Raw genomic sequence first — 22,227 nt, forward strand, 5'->3', positions numbered from 1 at the left:
GTGACTGGGGAAGATTTTCAACAATCATTTTAAGGTGTTCATGGGAACAGGGGTGTGAAGGAGGTGAAGAATAGTTTATATTGATTAGATGGTAAGTCCTGGAGGTAACAAGTGGGAGAAGGGGGCTGAAAGAAGAAGGGCTGCAGTTTGACAGGTGGAGGTAGGAAACTCATAGAATGTTTGAGCCAGGTGAGACCTTGTCATCAACCTGAGCTTGCATATCATTGAGTACCTACCATGCTCCAGGCTATTTGAGAGACGCCAGAGGTATAAAGAGAGCCTGTGTCCTCCAAAGGTTAAATAGTGGTGTTCTAGTGTGATGGTTAAAACAGAATGTTCAGGTGTCAGACTGAGAAAGTTCAGATCCTAGTTGTGTTGTCATTGGCTGTATGACCTTGAGAGGTATCTTCACTTCTATATATCTCATCTATAAAATGAGAACATCACTAAAGAGTCAATGAGATAGCCTGGGCCAGTCTTGGTGGCTCACGCCTGTAATCCCAACACTATGGGAGGCCAAGGTGGGCAGATCACTTGAGGTCAGGAGTTCAAGACCACCAGCCTGGCCAACATGGGGAAACCCCTCTCTACTAAAAATATAAAAATTAGCCAGGAGTGGTGGCAGGCACCTGTTATCCCAGCTACTCTGGAGGCTGAGGCAGAAGAATTGCTTGAACCCGGGAGACAGAGGTTGTAGTGAGCCGAGATCACGCTACTGCACTCCAGCCTGGATGACAGAGTGAGACTCCATCTCAAAAAAAAAAAATTCAGTGAGATAGGCTGTGTAAAGCATCCAGCTTACAGTAAAGACTCAATACAACTTAGCTATGATAACAATGGCAGAGAAAGATGGAGCACACAGAAAGCCACCACCCGAGTCTGGCAAGTCAAAAAAGGTACATCAGCCAACGTCTTTATATGCAAGCAATAGAATCTGATTCTGGCTAATTTAACTCTGAGTCTTTACATTACTGCCTCTGAAAACATAAAAATCCGATTGCAAAGCCTAAGTCACATGATCATATCCTAGTTGACAAAAAAAGCTGAGAAAGCAAGTATCTGGATTGTTTGACTTTCATAATAGGAGAAATATTAATCTCATAGAGTGAAAGTTCCCCAAGAAAAGGAAAAGGACTCAGATGCTACTCACAAAAAAACAAAAGTGTCCTCTAGAGAAGGCTTACTGGAAGAAGTAACAGCTGAGTTGAAACCAATCCACATCCTACATTTACCAATGAAGAAACTGAGACACAGAGAGGTGGACTCTTCCAAAGTCACTAGCTTTGGGAGGAAAAGAAAGAAGGGCTTGGAATAGGGGACAGTAGGGTTCAGGAGGAGACCCCAAAGGAGATCTCTGATGGGCTGAGGGAGGAAGAGGCTGAAAGCCTCAGCCAGAGTTGGTGTTGGGTCCAGAAGTGGTGGCAGCAGAGGAGACAGTGAATATTGGACGGTGTTAGTTTCCAGGCCTGGGAAGAGTTTGGGATCCAGCATAGAGGAGTGGTGTATCATAAGGAATTGGTTTGGTCTTTATCCCCAGTTTCTGGGAGGGAGCCTCTAAACCCTTAGAAGTTCCTGAGTGAGAAGAGTTTCTTTGTTATTCATAGTGGGCCCCACAGATCACCCCTGAGTTTATGCTAATAAGGTGATCCACAGTGGGTCCCTAGATAGTTTTTGGCTGGAAGCTGGTCATGCCAGAAAGACCAACAATGTGATTAGAGGGTTGGGGTTTTGAACCACGTTATATCCTTTCATCTTCCTATGCTCTGGGGACAGAAGGAGGGTTGGAGGTGGGGTTCAATCACATGGCCATTGATTCAACCAAGCATGTCTACATGATGAAGCCCTAATAAAAATTCTGAACATCCGACATTCCAGTGAGTTTCCCTATTCGATAATCATATATCGATATCCTGAAGACATGGAAATGCCACATCTTGGACCCTCCCAGACTTCACTCTGTGTCACTCTTCATTTGGATCATTTTGATTTATATCCTTTATAATAAAATTGTAATCATCTATATCATATTTTGTTGAGTTCTGTGGGTTGTTCTGTCTTATAAACAGATAAGAACTCAACAAAGTATGATATATATGATAGTGAATTAATGGACCAGAGGGGCTAGTGGGAACCCTCAAATTGTAGCCAGCTGGTCAGAAGTATAGGTGGCCTGGGACCACTATGAATGGTGTCTTAATTGAAGACATTCTTGTGTACCCTTAATCTGAAAGTTTTGACCTACCTCCGGATAGTTGGCGTCACAATTGCATAGCAAAATGAAAGCTGTAATTCAGGCAAAGGACTGTATTGTTCCAACCCTGTGGTTGAGCCTCTGTCAAGGAAAGTCCTCACTCAAAGGTGGAACACATGTGTAGCTTGTGTCTACCCACTCCCTCTTCTTTAGGCAGCAACCCCTTCCTCCTGACTCTCATTCATTGTGGATTGAGCAGTGCCTCAATCCAGTGCCAGGTGTGGGCATGTGACCAAGACCTGGATAATGCAAGCATGACATTTCCCTAATCATAGCAAATGGCTCAGGATGGACACCCAAAGTAATCCAATAAAGCTCAATTCCCGAACTTATGTTGGAACTGGAAGAGAGAACAAGAAGCCCTCTTTTTTCTGGAACTGTTGACACTAAGGATAAAACAAGCCTACAGCTTCTGGGAACCAACACACAGAGAGAAATTGCCAACAAAGGGAGGAAAACAAAGCCAAGAAATGCAGCAAAAGAGAGATCAAATATTGGTTGCATCATTTGGGCCCCTGGCTCTCTAGCCAGATCTTTGAACTTTTGATTATGGTGGCTAACAGCTTCTCTTTCTTCGGAAGCCAGATTTAATTTGATTTCCTTCACTTGCAACAAACTGATTCCCAATTAATGCAGCAGGAGAAAGAAAAGAGATCTGTATATAAGCATAGTCAAATTCTAGACACCTCTTCCTCTAAGAGGGCGAGTGAGGTCGTAGAGAAAGGCACTGCTATGGGATATATCATGCAGGTAATGCTAAGACGAAATCCTGAGTTAAATTCACAACATCAATCAACAGAAAACGGAAAGACTAAGAACACAGATGTTTTATCACTCCGTTTTGCAGCAGGTGTGAAAGTGCCAATTTGGATTTAAAAGAGCATGAAACAAATGCAAGGTGGGGACTGTTATCAGAGCCAACCCTCATGTCTCTACCACTGTGAAAAGAGGCGCTGGGTAAGTATATTTCCTAGTTCAATGGTCTTCAAAGTGGAAGGGCTGCAAAAGATGATCCATTAGGGAGCAGAAAAAAATATTAGAACTTATATTTACAGCTATCTTAGCAAAAGTCTATTTGAAGTTTTACGAGTAGTTTGGGTGTGGATTGACCCTGGCACCCTCATTCAGTCTATACTGAGAAAGAGACCACGTGTCTGGCATCAGGTAAGCTAAGAAACCCAGAAGTTGGGCATTCCACAATATGAAAGGGATAATAGTGGCATTCTTGTCTTCTCATCCCCAGTGTTACTTCTGATAAGCTTCCAATGCCTCTTCTTTAAATCTCCTAATATTAATTCTAGAGCATCAAGGGTACCTATGAATTGGCATGCTTCTCTCTGTACCCCAGTGATGCTCTCAGATACTGAAAGATTAGTTATCTTCCCTTGCATTAAATGACCCCAGGCAACTGACATCCTAATTAACCCCTCCTCTATCTCCTCCTTGGTTCTCTAGCTTCTCTCCCAACAAAAGCGAGTTTGCCAAGAGAAACAGTGCACCTAACTTGTGCATAAAAAACTTAACTTTACATAGAGGTTTTTTTAAACATGCAATTTCCAGGTTAATGGGAGTCAAATGGCCAAGTGCCTAAATCAAGGAGCATGAAATAATGCTCTGCAATGTTCTTTAGTTCACCCCACAAACTGGCTGTTCTGAGCACATTCTAAATCTCTCTCTCTCTCTGTTTCTCCCCACCCTGACCCCATGATAAAAAAAGAGAGCTGAGGTTTCAAGGGATCAAAGAAACAGATCACCCACCCCAAACCATTTTTACTTGGGGTGACACAGAAACATCGCCATCCAAGTTTGCTAAAACAGCAGCTGGATCTCACTTGTAAGGCAGTTCCAATAGAGGAGGAAAGGGACACAAATTTACAAAGACAATAAATTTAACAACCTTTTCTCATTATACCAGCACTTGTAAGAGGATTGCATTACAGGTCTAGCAACTCTAGGGCATCTGAAATGCGGTCTCATTTACAAACATTTTGTTTACACTTTATGATTTCATGAACCACTGATGGCATAAAGCAGGCCAACTGGCCTCCTCCTCTCGTCTTCAATTTAATGCCATTTTACCTTTGCAGAAAACTCACCAATGAAGAACAGCAGACAGGTGAACAGGCTGGCCAGGAAGTGGGTCAGATGGTAATACATTTAGTCTTCTTTTCCTCTAGGGCTTCAGTTTCCCCATCTGTAAAATCAGAGAGCTAGATTATGAGGGTCCCAAATCTACATTTCAACCAAGACCAGGCAAGTAATACGAATGAATGGAGGGAATGGGGTCTAATATTATGTGCCGAATATTTGACAGGCACTGAGAGAGAAAGGTACTGGGAGCAGAAAGGGAGACAAGCCATGATCCTTGCTCTGGTGAAGCACTTGGCCTTGTGAGAGATGTGAGCACATAGGCAGCTACCGACAAATATGATAAAAGCTGTATTCAAGGTTCCATATGAATGCACAGGAGGGTTGGACTAATCCACCCCAGATGAATCCTCGAAGATTTTTTAAATAAACGAGAAGGCATTTGAGGGGAAGAGGAATGTTGTAGGCGAAGAAGTGGAAAGAACAAGAGAACAGGAACGACCTTTCAGGTGGAGAAAACCGCCTGTGCAAAGTCACGGTGACCTGAAAAACAATTACGTATTCGGGGAGAAAAATGAAGTTTGATAGCGCTGGAAGGTCCCTATGTGAAGTTACAGAAAAATAGACTAGAAGGGTGAGTTGGAAATAAATCACAAAGAACCTTGAGGAATTTGTCTTGAGAGTAATAGGAAGCCAGGGATATGTTCTAAATTGTTGAGAAAACTGGTGATGTTTCCATTTTAGAAAGTTTGCTCTGTCTGCAGGGTGGGGAATGGGTTAGAGCTGCACCATCCAATATGAGGGTCATTAGCCACGTGTGGCTATTGAGCACTGGACACATGGCCAGTCCAAATTGAGATGTGCTATGTAACTAAAAATAAAATCTTAAGCCCCCTGCCCCACTGACAGAACAGACCCCCTCTTGGCCAAAGAGACCCCCAGAAAAACCTTAAAAACTGAGTTCACGACAATGACAAGAACCGGAGGTCCGACACACCTCGTTATACCCCCTCTTTTGTGTAGTTTACAGACAACTGACCAGCGTTAATGTTAAAATAGAGATCACAAGACCGACAAAATGAACTCTTCGTAGTAATAAGATACCAAGTTATAAACAGGGCCTAAGGCCATGCCAGGAAAGGGTTAAGTCACACACTCCTTCACTTAAAGAATAAACTATATTCTAACTGCCACAAGGTTTTTCTTTTTCTCTAGCAGCTAAACAAGTACCGGCCTTGAGATAAGCAGTGTTAAAACAACTGCAACGAACCAACCACCAGACACTGACTAACTGATCCTCCCCCGCACCATTCCCTTTCCACCAGCCATAACTACAGCTTTGATTAGGCAAGAAATTGATTTCAATAACTTTCTCCTAATAAAAAAGACCACTGACCATGGACTGATTCTGGCCAGTTTACAGAGGCTGTGCACATGAGTGCCTTTGTTCTAAAAAGACCTTTTGACATATAGGATCTAATTATAATACATTTAAATATCAAGCCCCACCCCAAGGTGGGGTGATATGTCACATGTCACATGCATATTTGTTCAATACACGTGTCATAACTGCCTTCATAAATATTCATAACTCCTCTTATAACCTGTTGAATACGCATACTTGGCCACCCCAGTGAGCTAAAATTCCTGTCCAGCCCCTCCTCCTTCTGGCCAGGCCCAGTGGCTCACGCCTGTAATCCCAGCACTTTGGGAGGCCAAGGTGGGCAGATCATGAGGTCAGGAGATCGAGGCTATCCTGGCCAACAAGGTGAAACGCCGTCTCTACTAAAAATACAAAAATTAGCCAGGCGTGGTGGCGGGCACCTGTAGTCCCAGCTATTAGGGAGGCTGAGGCAGGAGAATGGCATGAACCCGGGAGGTGAAGCTTGCAGTGAGCCGAGATCACGCCACTGAACTTCAGCCTGGGCAACAAAGCGAGACTCCATCTCAAAAAAAAAAAAAAAACCAACCCCACCTCCTTCAAAATGCCTGCTAATGACTTTGGCCAGAAGTATGGTTCCCAGCCTGTGGGATGGCCACCTTGTAGACTGTAACCCTTTTTAAAAAAATAAAGTCTCTTTATCTAAATGCATGGATTTTGTGATTTTTCAACAACTATAAGTATAAAATAAACACGGGACTTTGAACACTGAGTATGAAAAAAGGAATGTAGACTATCTCGTTAATATTGTTTAATATTGATTATGTGTCAAAAGGATATTTGGAATATATTGGGTTAAATAAAATATGGTATTAAAATTAATTTATCCTGCTTTTTACTTGTTTAATGTGGCCAGTGGAAAATTTAAAATTACATATGTGGCTCGCATTATAATTCCATTGGACAGAGCTGAGTTAGAGAGCCTGAGACTCAAGAAAGAAGACCAATGAGGAGACTTCGAAATGTCCAGGAGACATTATGAGAGTATGGGAGTTTGAACCAGACAGTGGGATGGGGACAGAGAATAAGAATAAGAATACGCAAGCTTCTCAATGACAGATTGGATAAAGAAAATGTGGTACATATACACCACAGCATACTATGCAGTCATAAAAAAGAATGAGATCATGTCTTTTGCAGGAACATAGATGGAGCTGGAGGCCCATTATCCTTGGCAAACTAACACAGAAACAGAAAACCAAATACTGCATGTTCTCACTGATAAGTGGGAGCTGAATGACGAGAACTCGTAGACACAAAGAAGAGAACCACAGACACTGGAGCCTACCTGAGGATGGAGGGTGGGAGGAGGGAGAGGAGCAGAAAAAATAACTATTGGGTACTTAATACCTGGGTGATGAAATAACCTGTACCACAAGCCCCCGAAACACAAGTTTACCTACTAATGTACAACAAACCTGCACATGTACCCCTGAACCTAAAATAAAAATTAAAAAAAAATAAAATTTGGGAAATAGTAGGAAAAAAATTAAAACCAGAAGACTACATATAATAGCATGATCTCATTTTTATAAAACAAGAATAAGCAAGAGTAAAACACATGCTGTGTAGGTATGACTTTACATATGCAAAGCAGTGATACACTCCCAAACTCAGGATAACAATGACCTCTGTGGAGGGTACCTGGGGCCCTGGACTGGGAAAGAGCATCAGATGTATGCCTTATTGGCAATGCCCTAGTTCTTTGGTTGATGGGGCCACAGATTTTCATTATACAATTAATCTGTATAACGTAAACACATGTGGTGTGTGTGTGTGTGTGTGTGTGTGTGTGTGTGTGTGTGTAAACAAATACTTTTAAGATAAATTTTTTCAAATAAAAAGAATATGGGGGCCTCTGGTTATAGGTTTTGGTGATTAAAGGCATGAATTCTGGGACCATACAGCCTGGTTCAACACTTGGCTCTGACATCTGTCAGCTGTGTGACCTTGGGCAAGTCACTTACTTAATCTGTCTCTTGTGCCTGAGTTTCCTCACTTATGCAACATGAGTAGTAGCAGCACCTGCTTTATAAGGTGTTATGAAGATTAAATGAGTTCATTCCCTGATTCTCACAGTTGACTACATATGTGAGTCACCTGGGGAGTGTTTAAAACTCAATTTAGGAGAGCCTGATTTCATTGGTGTAGGGTGTGGCCTGAGCATAGGGACTATTTTAAATTACCCACGTGATTCTAATGTGCAGGAGAGTTCATGAACCACTGCATTAGTATATGTAGATGCTTGAAAGAGTGTCTGACATGGTGTAACCATGATTTAAGTATTTGAAGTTATTATATTTTTAGTGTCTTTAAAATGCATAATATATTTAAAATCCACAATTGAGAGTCTACTATGTGCCACTAAATGCCACTGCAGGGACAGAATATTTCTTAAATGAATTCACAGAGCTCACAGGAAAGGTTTCAACACGTCCTCTCCAGTGAGCACAGGTGGGCCAATTGGAGATCAAGTTCAGATCTGGCAGCTCATTCAGCAATTCCAACTTTTTGAAGTCTCGGTTGGTGAAATATTACAGACCATTTCCCAAAACACTTAACTCCAACCACAAGGTTTTAGTGTTTGGCAACATACAAGCAGAATGCAATTAAGTCTTGGAACTGTGTACTGAGTATCTATCAGCTGGAGCCAAAGGGGAATGTAGTGAAGCGAGGCTCCTTTCAGAGTATGGAACAAGCCCATCTGTGTCTCAGACCCCCATAGTGGAGACACCTTAATGAGAACTGGCTAACGGTGGTGAGAACTCCTTGTCATCAATGAAGGAGGCATGTCTGGGCCTTACAAGGACATTAAGCAAAGAGGTACTAAAGTCATGAAAAAAAAATGGCCCTTCTGTCTTGGATAGAGCCTAAAGAAAAATCAGAGCCATCTCTATTCTTATTTGATAGACTTATGTTTTCATTCACATCGTCTCCAGGCACTATGAATGCTAATTCCAATAGTAATCATTGTTAACATTTATTGGGTGTGTGTTATGTGCCAGGAACCATCATAAGCATTTTATATGCATCAAATTTTTAAAATATGAGGAAGGGGTCATTATCAACACTTTATAATGAGGAAACTGAGGCTCAGAGAGGTGCAGCAATTTGGTTGCAAGTGACAGAGTCTAAACTCAAACTAACTTAGACTAAAGGGGAATTTGTTGCCTTGAGGAATATAATGAAGTGTTGAAACATCAAGCTCTGAAAGGGATAAAGATACAGATGGATCTTTGATGCAACTGGAACCAGGGTTTTTTCTCTCTTCTCCTCTCTTCTTCTCTCTGTGCATCAGCCACATCCTGCTGCATGCCAGCTTCTAACACACGTGGCAATGTGGCTTCTCAACTCCCCAGGCTCTCCTCTCTGTTCTGGTTTCAAAAATCCTAGGGCAAAGCTCTGATTGGTCCATCTTGGGTCAGGTGTTCACCTTGAACCAATCAACAGCAACCAAGAGAGCAAGATCATGTGAAAACATGGCAGTTCACTCAAATCACATGGGTTGGAGTCAGGGAAGAAGAAAGAAAATGATTTCCCAAAAAGAAGAATGATATATGTTCCCAGAAGAAAGAGAAAACTACCTATGATAGTCCACTACTTCCAAGAATGAGTGCCAACAAGACTATTAAGTAGGGAGGAAAACTGACTCCTCCTTAAGGTTACACACTCTGAAATTCCTCCAAAAATTCGAGGTCCAGACCACATATGGCATGCCAACTCAACTGAACATTAATTGACTTTTTACAGTGTACTGGCATTATATTCCAGGCTACCACATAGTATGGTCTCAGTAAATATTTGTTGGATGAATAATGCAAAGATGAATAAGGCAAGGTCCCTCTACTCAAAGAACTTACAGCATAGTAAGTGATGAAGGCAAAGAAACAGCCCAAAAGGGACATAGAACATAGTCTCAGAGCTCAAACAAATGGAAGATCACATGGGTTTGAGAACACATAGGGAGACAATAAGTTAGAAAAGTCATCAAGGAAGGAGGTCCTATTTGAGATCGGCCTTGAAAACAGAATGAGATTTCAATAGACAAAAATGTAAGAAAAGTGTTCCCCAGCAAGAGCAAAGCCATGTGAGCAAAGGCATGGAGGCAGGGATGGACATATCATCCAGGTTTTTTTTTTTAATTGTACTAAAATATACATAACATAAAATTTGCCATTTTAATCATTTTTAAGTTGACAATTCAATGGCATTAATTACATTCATATTGCTGTACAACTATCGTCACTATCTTGAAACTCTTCCATCTTCCAAAACTCTTCCATCACCCTTGCAGAAACTCTGTACCCATTAAGCAATACCTCCCCATTCCCAGGAACATGGTAATCTCTAATCTACTTTCTGTCTCCTTAAATTTACCTAATCTATGTATTTACTGTAAGTGGAATTATACAACATTGATCACTTTGTGTTTGGCTTATATCATTTAGCATAATGCCTTCAAGTTTCATCCATGCTGAGGGATGTACTGTATCTTCATTCCTTTGTACACCTAAATAATATCCCATCATATGAATATTCCACATTCCCTTTATCGTTTCATTGGTGGATGGACATTTGGTTTGTTTCCACATTTTAACTATTGTGACTAATGCTGCAGTGAACACTGATGAGCAAGTATCTGTTCAAGTCCTTGTTTTCAATTCTTTTGGTTATCTACCTAGAAGTGAAATTGCTGGGCTGTATAGTAATTGTGTTTAGCTTTTTGAGGAACCATCATATTGTTTTCTGTAGCGGCTGCAGCATTTTACATTCCCACCAGCAATGTACAAGGGTTTCAATTTCTCTGCATCCTTGCCAACACTTATTATATTCCATTGTTGTTATTGTTGCTTTTAACAGCCATTCTAATAAAGGTGAAGTAGTATCTAGTTGTGGTTTCGATTTGCATTTTTTGTAATGACTAAGGGTATTTAGCATCTTTTCACATGCTTATTCAAGCCATCCAGTTTTACGAGTGCACAACCAACCATCATAAATCCAAGATGTTTAGGTTTCATTGTGTAGGCAGTAGGGAGCCAATGATAGTTTGGAAGCCAAAGAGTGGCATGACCAGAAATATAAAATCTTGGCAGAGGAGTATAAAATGAAGCCAGAGGACTAGTTAAGAGGCTACTTCAATGGTCCAAGCAAGGGACCTGCCACCTCCCAAGCTTGAGCCAGGGAGGTGGTAGTGGCAATGTAAGGAAAGGGACAATTTCCAGACACATCATCTTTTCAACACAATGGAAGCAACCTATGTGCAATCATAAAGGGCTGGTTATGTAAGCATGGTATAGCCTATGTGATGAATTGCTCTGCATCTGTAAAAATAATGATGCCGATGAATAAATGAAACAGATGTTTCCAAGTAAATGAAAAAAATAAGGTTACAACACAGCGTGTACATCATGATCCCATTTTTAGATAGATGATGCATAATTAGATCAGAATGCAAAGAGAAGGACAGACACTAAAGGTAAAAAAGACCTTGAACACCACACACGCAAATGTGAACAATGATCACCTCTTGCTAAACTAACCTCCCACCAAGATACTTGTATGTTCTCTTTTATTTTCTTCCTTGCCTTTATCACTATCTGAAAATATCTTATTCATTTGTTCATCTGTTCATAAATTCCAGGAAGGAGGGAGGGTGTCTGTTTTGTTCTCTCTCTATTCCCAGAACCTGGAATCTAGCCACAGGTGAAGCTCCATGGATATTTTTTGATGAAATCTTTTAGTGATGGGATCCATTTTTATTCTCTTACATATATTTTTTAAATGTAAAAAAGGAATCTATGACTTTCGTCATAAAAAAGTAGCAAAAAGAAGAGACATAAACAGGCATTATTCTCACCACCATCACAATGGCACTGGTTCTTTGATCACAGCTGTTACCCCTAAAAGAACCTCAAAGCCAGATTCTAACACCAGACCCCACTAGCACATCAAAGTGCTTTTCTCAGCCTGTGAACCCACTCACTGCCTCTCTTCCCTTCCTCCAGCTTCCTGGGTATCCACTTCCTCCACCTGTGCCCACTCAGCACAGGATGTTATTAACACCATCGCACCCCCACAGACTTAGGAGCCTAGAATAACCTGCTACCGGTAGGGCAGATACTTGGAAGACTCTTCCAGGAAGAGGAGGTCATCGATCAATGCCCATGCTTGTCCCATCCTCTCTTCTCACCTCCCTTGCCCCCAGTCCTGGGGACTTTGGAGATCATTTTTAAACACCAGAGCTGGCTAACATTGGAGGAGGATACCAGGCTGTGGGCATGGAAAAGTACCAGTGAAGCCAAGAAGCCCAATCAGAAATTCATCTCATAATTTCAGGCATCAGCACCTGGCTGTTAGGCCCAGCGTTTCTTAACCAGAGATTAACCAAGGCTGGGTCTGAATCCCTATGAAGAAAGACATGAGCCACTAATAATAAAGTATCAATGTTTTTAGGTAATTTAATATATTATTTTATTTATTTATTTTTTGAGACAGAGTCTCGCTCTGTCATTCAGGCTGGAGTACAGTGGCACAATCATAGCTCACTGCAGCCTCCAACTCCTGGGCTCAAGCAATCCTCTTGCCTCAGTCTCCCAAGCAACTAGGACCACAGGTGTGCACCACCACACCTGGCTAACTTTTTTAAATGCTTTGTAGAGACAGGGTCTCCCTATGTTGCCCAGGCTGGTCTTGAACTTCAGGCCTCAAGCGATCCTCCTGCCTTGGCCTCCCAAAGCACTGGGATTGCAGGCATGAGCCACCGTGTCTGACCCTATAATATTTTACTGTATGATATGCTATATAGAGAAAAGTACATGTATTTATATACTACATATATGTGCTATATAAAATGTATTTACAATGTAAATACAGAACATTGTATTTACCATATACATATATATATAGATAGAGGAGGTTCATTCATTTATTCATTTGTGCTGTGAAACTGAATTTTGATATTTTCTACTATCTTGTAGGCTCAAAGTGGGGGACAAACAGGTATTTTAAAGCCACCAGCATTTTTTTCAGCTACTCATCAGACAGAGATTGAGTTCATCACAGTGGGTCTGAAGAGAAGAGGAAGGAAAATTTCTGTTTTGTTTTGGGAGAACACTCTTGGACTCCTGGAGGCATTTCAGTTAAGCAAAGGGTAAACAATCTCCTCTTTTTTTTTTTTTTTTTTTTGAGATGGAGTCTCGCTCTGTCGCCCAGGCTGAAGTACAGTGGCGCAATGTCAGCTCACTGCAACCTCCACCTCCCGGCTCAAGTGATTCTCGTGTCTCAGCCTCCTGAGTAGCTAGGATTATAGGTGCTCAACATCATGCCTGGCTAAATTTTTGTATTTTTAGTAGATGGGGTTTCACCACGTTGGCCAGCCTGGTCTGGAACTCCTGACCTGAAGCAATTGGCCTACCTCAGCCTCCCAAAATGCTGGGATTACAGGTGTGAGCCACCACACCTAGCTGCAATCTCCTCTTCTGAAAAGGTCATGGAGGGAAGAAATGCATCTCTCTAAAGAATACTTTGTGTGATGGAGAGGAAAGTCTTCTCCTTCTCTCTCTCTGGAACAAAGTGGAAGTTGGGATTTGGAGGAGAGATAGTCAAAGACTCCAACGACATGGGAAACAGGGTGAGCCCACGACACCATGGCAGGAGAAAAAGGTTCACCAGTTGGGGTGCTCATGAGCACGATGCATGAGCTCTAAAATATGTGAAGTCTGGGATTTAGGGTCTAGGCTTTCCTATGATGTTTTTCTGCTCTCACCTCCAGATCTCCAGTAAAAGAAATAGGGCTAATTAGGGCAATGAAAGATGTCTAGCAGAGAACTTAGGAGGAGGCTCCCAGAGGAATACTCTTAAAACAGATGTGGGAACATGAAAGCATTCCTCAAGGACCCCCAGAAATGCCCGGGGAGGACTGCCTGGTATAAAACTGCAATTCTTTTGGATCAACGCAAAACAGAGCTCAAACAATTATATAACAACTGTAATGGAAGATGACCCATGAAACCTGGAGAATCCCAAGACATCTGGGTAACAATGAACTCCACAGAAACGACTGAGATCAATTCTGTATTCAGAAATAGAAAGACAATGGTGAGGCTGGGCGCAGTGGCTCATGCCTGTAATCCCAGCACTTTGGGAGGCTAAGGAGGGTGGATCACAAGGTCAGGAGTTCAAGACCAGCCTGGCCAACATGGTGAAACCCCATCTCTATTAAAAATACAAAAATTAGCCAGGCGTGTTGGTGGACGCCTGTAATCCCAGCTACTGGGGAGGCTGAGGCAGGAGAATTGCTTGAAACCGGAAGGCAGAGGTTGCAGTGAGCCGAGATCACCCACTGCACTCCAGCCTGGGCGAAAGAGCAAAACTCCGTCTCAAAAAAAAAAAAAGAGGGAGAGAAAGACAATAGTGAGCAAGATGGACATGGTCTTGAACCTCACAGATAAAACAAATATTCAACAAGTACATACTTGTGGATTCCAATGGATGTGACAGTCTAGTAAGAGTTTTGGCAAACTTTTTCTGTAAAGGAACAGAAAATAAATATTTGAGACTTTGTGGATCATATGGTCTCTGCTGAACTCGGCCATGGTGGTGTGAAAGCAGTCACAGACAATGCATAAACAAACAGGCAATGCTGTGTTCCCATTAAGCTTTATTTAAGGATACTGCAATTTGAATTTCATACAATTTTCATGTCAGAGACTATTATTCTCTTTTTTAGCTACTTAAAAATGCAAAAATTATTCTTAGTTCTCAGGTCATACAAAAACAGGTGGCAGGATGGATTTGGACCATGGGGTGTGGTTTGGCTACTCCTGGTTGAAGGTTAGGCCTAAGACATACATAATAATAATTAATTAAAAATAAGCCGGGCGCAGTGATTCACACCTGTAATCCCAGCACTTTATGAGGCTGAGGTGGGTGGATCACCTAAGGTCAGGAGTTCGAGACCAGCCTGGCCAACATGGCGAAACCCCGTCTCTACTAAAAATACAAAAATTAGCTGGGCGTGGTGACGGGTGCCTGTAATCCCAGCTACTTGGGAGGCTGAGGCAGAGAATCACTTGAACCAGGGAGGCAGAGATTGCAGTGAGCCGAGATCGCACCACTGCACTCCAGCCTGGGCAACAGAGCAAGACTCTATCTCAAAAATAATAATAATAATAATAATAATAACAATAAATAAAAATAGCTTATGGTCTTGAGCACAGGTCTAAGTGCCAGGTGCTATGCCAAGTATGCTTTGCTATAATGATATTACACCTATAATTTGGAATTTTTTTTAGAGCTCTGTCACTCAGGCTGGAGTGCAATGGCACAATTAGAGCTCATTGTAACCCTGAACTCCTGGGCTCAAGCGATCCTCCCACCTCAGCCTCCTAAGTAGCTGGGGCTACTGGCAGATGCCACCATACCCAGCTGATTTGTTTAAATTTTTTGTAGAGATGAGGTCTGACTATGTTGCCCAGGCTGGTCTTGAACTCCTGGCCTCGAGCAATCCTCCCACCTCAGCCTTCCAAAGCACTGAGATTACAGGCATGAGCCACTGCACCCAGCCTATAATTTGGCTTTCTTCTGGACTTTCTTGAGTGAGAAAGAAGAGAGGGGTATTGCACTAATTTTCCAAGAATTTAGCATAACTGGGTGGTGTCATCCTGTCTCTTCAAAGAAAATGTCAAAATGACTGCCCTGGGCACCTCCTCTCAAGCTCTCCAAATGCCAAGCAAGAAAGGATCATTGGGTCCAATCTTGCCACTCTCTCTATATATATTTTAAAAACTATTTAGTGGCTGGGCACGGTGGCTCACACCTGTAACTCCAGCACTTTGGGAGGCCGAGGCAGGCAGATCACCTGAGGTCCAGAGTTGGAGACCAGCCTGGCCAACATGGTGAAACCGAGTCTCTACTAAAAATACAAAAATTAGGCCGGGCGCGGTGGCTCACACCTGTAATCCCAGCACTTTGGGAGGCCGAGGCAGGTGGATCACGAGGTCAGGAGATCGAGACCATCCTGGCTAACACGGTGAAACCCCGTCTCTACTAAAAAATACAAAAAATTAGCCGGGCGTGGTGGTGGGCGCCTGTAGTCCCAGCTACTTGGGAGGCTGAGGCAGGAGAATGGCGTGAACCCGGGAGGCGGAGCTTGCAGTGAGCCAAGATTGCACCACTGCACTCAAGTTTGGGCGACAGAGCGAGACTCCGTCTCCAAAAAAAAAAAATTAGCCAGGCTTGGTGGTGCGTACCTGTAATCCCAGCTACTCAGGAGGCTGAGGCAGGAGAATAGCTTGAACCCAGAAGGTGGAGGTTCCAGTGAGCTGAGATCGCACCACTGCACTCCAGCCTTGGAGACAGAGTGAGACTCTGTCTCAAAAAAATAAAAATAAATAAATAAATACATATATGTTTTAAAAAACCTATTTAGACAGAATTAACGGAAAATGCACCCAAACATAGCAACCATCCTGCCACCTCTGGTGACTCCATTTACCACCAGTTCCCCTCGCCCCAGTGACCATCTAACTTCTGGTCACAAATTGGCAAAAGGGATCACAGAAAACCAAGTGGCCTTGGGTCACCAGACCATCCTGCCCAACAAGGCAACCTTTGCTAAGAGTGACTCACTGTGGCAGAGAGGCAAGTTTAACAGGCATCTGGGCAGGAAGCAGTGCCCTGTTTATTGATGGCAAACTGTTTGCCAGAGTAAGAGCTCTTTGGGGACTTCTGAAGATGTTTGGCAAGCCCCAGTCCCGAAGGCTACTGTGTGCTAAGAAAGGACCTGTGGGCCTCTGAAAACTTAGCAGCTAAAAGGTCACCTCCCCAGAAGCCTGTTAAGGAAACAGCATGAAAAGTTCTCCATCCCAGGAGGATGCATGGGAGCGAGCTACCATGTCTTTTTTTTTTTTTTTTTTTTTTTGAGACCGAGTTTCGCTCTTATTGCCCAGGCTGGAGTGCAGTGTCATGATCTCAGCTCACTGCAACCTCCGCCTCCCAGGTTCAAGCGATTCTCCTGCCTCAGCCTTCCTGAGTAGCTGGGATTATAGGCACGCACTACCATGCATGGCTGATTTTGTATTTTTAGTAGAGATGGCGTTTCTCCATGTTGGCCAGGCTGGTCTCGAACTCCCAGCCTCAGATGATCCACCCGCCTCAGCCTCCCAAAGTGCTGAGATTACAGGCGTGAGCAACCAAGCCCAGCCTACCACGTATCTCTTTAAGAGATGCCCCTCCTCTAGGAGTAAGTCACGCCCTCTACCCCATTCCCTGTAACTTCTCCCTTGGAGAAGTTCTCCCTTAGAGCAATTTGCAAAACTGTAATTCGGTATGTGTGTATGTTTTATACCCACACGGCTTCAAGTTCTGTAAGTGTGTTTGCTGTGCTGTAATCCACTTAGCACAGTGCCAGACGCATGATAAAAACCTGTTGGCCACATGAGATATCACCTCACACCCATGAGGATGGCTATAGTCAAAAGAAATTGAAAATAACAAATATTAGTGATGATAGGGAGAAACTGGAACCCTTGTGTACCATTGGTGAGAATGTAAAATAGTGTAGCTGTTACAGAAAACAGTATGGCAGTTCTTCAAAACATTAAAAAGAGAGTTGAAAGCACGGCCTCAAAAAGAGACTTGTATACCTATTTTCATAGCATTATTCACAACAGCCAAAAGGTGGAAGCAACCGAACTGTCCACCGACAGCCATTTAGGTTTGTGGAACAAAACCCAATCCAAGCCCACTCAAGCAAAAAACAAAAATTCATTGGCTCAAATGAAAAAAAAGAAATCCAAAGATAGATGTTTCAGCCATAGCAGGATCCAGGTGTTCAAAATGGAAGATTTCAACACATACCTTGCAGTAACTGAGTCTTTGAACAACACAATTTAAAAATCTGATTTAATAGATATATACAGAACCCAGTACCCAACAATTAGAGAACACACATTCTTCTCAATTACATATGAAACAGTTACAAAAATTGACCACATTTCAGGCAGTAAAGTGTTTCAACAACTTTCAAAGAATCAATGTCATATAGATTATGACCTCTGATCACAATGTAATGGAGTCGATAACAAAAAGAAAACAAAAAATGTTGACCTTAGAGAATGTGCTTCTCAATTTTAAAAAGAAGAACATGCTTCTATATAACATGAATCCAAGAAAAATCATAATGAAAATGTACAAATACTTACAATTGAAAATAATGAAAATGCTATAAATTAAAGTTTATGGGATGCATCTAGTGAAGTACTTCGAAAAATGTATATTCTTAAATTTTTATATTAAAAATAAAGGCTAAAAATTAGTGAACTAAGTATCCAGGTTAGGAAGTTATAAATATAACAAAGTAAGCTCAAAGAAAGAAGGCAGGCAATAGTAATAGTAAAAAGAATATAAATTAATAGGCCGGGTGCAGCAGCTCATGCCTGTAATCTCAGCACTTTGGGAGGCCAAGGCAGGTGGATCACCTGAGATCAGGAGTTCAAGACCAACCTGGCCCACGTAGTAAAACCCTGTCTCTACTAAAAATACAAAAAATTGGCCGGGCATGGTGGCACACACCTGTAATCCTAGCTACTCGGGAGCCTGAGTCAGGAGAATCGCTTGAACCCGGGAGGTGGAGGTTGCAGTGAGCCCAGATCATGCCATTGTACTCCAGCCTGGGCGACAAGAGCAAAAACTCCATCTCAAAAATATATATATTTTATATATATATATAATATTATATATAATATATAATATTATATATAATATATTATAATATATATTATATATATTATATATATAAATTAAAAAAGAGAAATGATTTTTTAAAAAACCAAATGTTGGTTCTTCAAGAAAAAATAATATTAGATGCAGGTCTCTGGTGAGATTGATCTAGTAAAGAGAGAGAAAAAGCACAAATGGAGAATATGTCTAAAAATACCTAAAAGAGAGATTTTAAAAGATAATGAAATACTACGAAAAACTTTATGACAATAAATTTGACAGTTTAGACTACATGGAAAATTATATATTTTACAAAACTGGCTCAGAAAGAAACAGAAAACAAGAATAGTTCTAAAATGAAGAAAATTTGTCAGTAATTTAAAATATTTCCTCAAAGGAAAGAAAAAGATCTAGATAGAATTGTAAAAACTTACAGCAAATTTTCAAGAAACAGATAATTCCAATTTTATACAAGTGCTTCCGAAGAATTCCTGAGAGGAAATGTACCCGTTAATCTAATATAATTCCAATACCAAAACCAGACAGAGAATGAAAAAGGAAAGTTACAGGATAAACTTGCAAATAAATACATGTGCAAAAATCCTAAATATCGGAAAGCAAAACCTAGCTATATGTTCATGAAATATATCATTCATATATCGTATCATAAACTATATCATATAATAAAATCCTTCATGGCCAATTTGGCTTATACCATGAATGTAAGATTAGCTTAACCTTTAAAAATCCTTTAATGTAAATTGTCACATTTTCAGATCAAAGGAAAAAAACTATATGATCTTGTCAATGGATGAAGAAAAGGCATTGGATAGAATTCAACATTCATTTGTAATTTGTTTTAAAAAACAGAGCACACTTAGCAAACTAGGAATAGGAGGAAAAAAATAGTTAACTTGATAAACGTGTCTACCTAAAACCTGTAACAGAAATCATAATTGCAGGTAAAATTTAGAAGTATTCCCTTTAGAGGAGGGAACAAAAGAAGGGTGCTCATTCTCACTTCTTCCATTCAAAATTGTACTGGATACCCCAGCCAATGCACTAATATGAGATGATTAAACCAAGGTAGAATGATTAAAATGTGGCAACAAAATGAATTATTTGCAATGAATGTGATTATTCACATAGAAACTGCAAAGACTCTATAAATTATTAGAATAAATTAGGCAATTTAGCAAGGTAATTGAATATAATAGTGATATAAAATTTAACTGTATTTATCTGCATCAACAACAAACAGAAATATAACATTTAAAATACTCAACAGGCCAGGCACAGTGGCTCACGCCTGTAATCCCAGTACTTTGGGAGGCCAAGACGGGCGGATCACTTGAGGTCAGGAGTTCGAGACCAGCCTGGCCAACACGGTGAAACCGCATCTCTACTAAAAATACAAAAATTAGCTGGGCTTGAACCCAGGAGGCAGAGGTTGCAGTGAGCCGAGATCATGCCACTGCACTCCAGCCTGGGTGACAGAGCGAGACTCCTTCTTAAAAAATAATAAATAATAAAATAAAATACTCAACAATGATGGCAAAATAAACTGGTAGCCAGAAATACAGATATTTTAAAAATAAGCAGAGCCTCAAGTGGAAAATTATACAACTATACAACTCCCTTGAAAGACATTAAAGACATGTTTATATCAAGAAAGATATTCCTCCCCAAATTGATTATATAAATATTCAGGCAATTTCAAATGAAATTCTAATAAAGTTTTTTGTGAAACTTGAAAAGCTAATTCCAAAAGAGAAAAAAGCCAAAGACAGCCACGACATTTTTTGGAAAAGAAAAAGAAATCAAGACTTACCTTAGAAAACTATAGCAATTAAGATAGTACTTTATTGGTGCAAAAAATTAAAAACAGTTTAATTAAACAGAGTAGAGAGTGCAGACACAGTACTAGACATACGACAAAAGAAATATCACAGGTCACTAGGAAAAGTATATCCCTACTCTATAAACACCATTAGGACAATAAGCTATCTGTAAAAAATTTTTTTTTAATTTGATATCTACTTCACACTATTAAAAAAAACAGCTCCAAATGGATTAAAGACTTAAATGTGAGACCGGGCATGGTGGCTCACACCTGTAATCCCAGCATTTTGAGAGACCGAGGCAGGTGGATCACCTGAGGTCAGGAGTTCAAGACCAGCCTGGCCAACATGGCCAAACCCCATCTCTACTAAAAATACAAAAATTAGCTGGGCTTGGTGATGTGCACCTGTAATCCCAGCTACTCAGGAGACTGAGGCAGGAGAATCACTTGAACTCATGAGGCGGAGGATGTAGTGAGCTGAGATCACACCACTGCACTCCAGCCTGGATGATGAGACTCCGTCTCAAAAAAAAAAAAAAAAAAAAAAGACTTAAATGTGAAAATAAAAGTCTAAATTTTTGAAGAAAATATGAATGACCTTGAGTTTAATAAAGGATTTCTAAACGAGTTATCATAAAGGAAAACTGAGTTCTATGCTCAGATATATTTGGCAATATAAAAACTTCTACTTACAACATCATAAACAGGGGGCTTCACTTCTGGTTCTGATGAACTAGCCTGTGTCAGAATGTTCCTGGCAAAAGCAATTTGAAAAGATCAATAAATGCCCAAAAAATCTATCTGAAGGCATTGCAAAGATATCAAAGCAGCCAGGGCTTAAGAGGTTAAAGTTCTCTGAGCCCGCTGAGGTTAGTCTGACATTCTATGCCATCTTCTGCCAATTTGTCAATAGCACCAAGCTAAGAAACTGAGAAGAAAGTGGATATAAGAGGTTGAGAAGTTTAGCAAAGCTTTCCACCATCACAACAGGACAAATATTGAGAAGCAAAATAAGAGCTCAGGATCTAACAAGGAGAAAGGTCACAGGTTGTATTAGTCTGTTTTCACACTGCTATAAAGAACTACCTGAGACCGGGTAATTTATAAAGGAAAGAGATTTAATTGACTCACAGTTCCGAGTGGCTGGGGAGGCCTCAGGAAACTTACAATCATGGTAGAAGGTAAAGGAGAAGCAAAGGCACATCTTACGTGGCAGCAGGAGAGAGAAGTGAGAGCACAGGAAAAACTGCTGCTTTTAAAACCATCAGATCTTGTGAGAATTTCCTATCACAAGAACAGCATGGGGGAAACCGCCCCGTGATCCAATCACTTCCCCTCCTCCACACGTGAGGATTACAGTTCGAGATGGGATTTGGGTGGGGACACAGAGCCAAACCATATCACAGGAAAGCACACCCAGGCTTTCACTTGAATTTCAATGAAAGGGCTGTCCCTTTCACTGAAAAGGGCTATATGCCAAAAGTGAGGGCAAACCAGAAATAAGACGCCAAAAGTGAGGGCAAACCAGAAATAAGACAACCCTCATGAAGACTGAACCCAGTGATGTGCCAGAGCTGGCTCATATCAACTTCTGAGGAGCCAGTTGTTAAATTTACATTAATTCTGTGAACTACCTGTTAAATGCAGCCATTACTTAAAATGATTATATGAACTTACAATTAAATAAATTATATTTAAAACAAAGATGATGACCAGGCACTTTGGCTCCTGCCTGTAATCCCAGCACCTTGGGAGGCGAACGTGGGTGGATCGCTTGAGTTCTAGACCAGCCTGGCTGACATGGTGAAACTCTGTCTCTACTAAAAATACAAAAATTAACCAAGTGTGGTGACACATACCTGTAATCCCAGCTACTCAGGAAGC

General features: G+C 41.1%; 1 long non-coding RNA gene across 4 annotated transcripts in view; it reads right to left on the reverse strand.

The window, feature by feature from the left end:
- LOC106635409 (uncharacterized) overlaps nucleotides 1-22,227 on the reverse strand; it is a 281,598-nt gene that overhangs the window by 162,903 nt on the left and 96,468 nt on the right. For all 4 annotated transcript variants that reach the window (XR_008620511.2, XR_001338734.5, XR_004665458.3 and 1 more), the window contains one exon: nucleotides 4,348-4,445. This is a non-coding gene — a long non-coding RNA (uncharacterized LOC106635409). The remainder of the gene's footprint in view (nucleotides 1-4,347; nucleotides 4,446-22,227) is intronic.

This window comes from Pan paniscus, chromosome 10 (assembly GCF_029289425.2).
Source record: "Pan paniscus chromosome 10, NHGRI_mPanPan1-v2.0_pri, whole genome shotgun sequence".
NCBI lineage: Eukaryota > Metazoa > Chordata > Mammalia > Primates > Hominidae > Pan > Pan paniscus.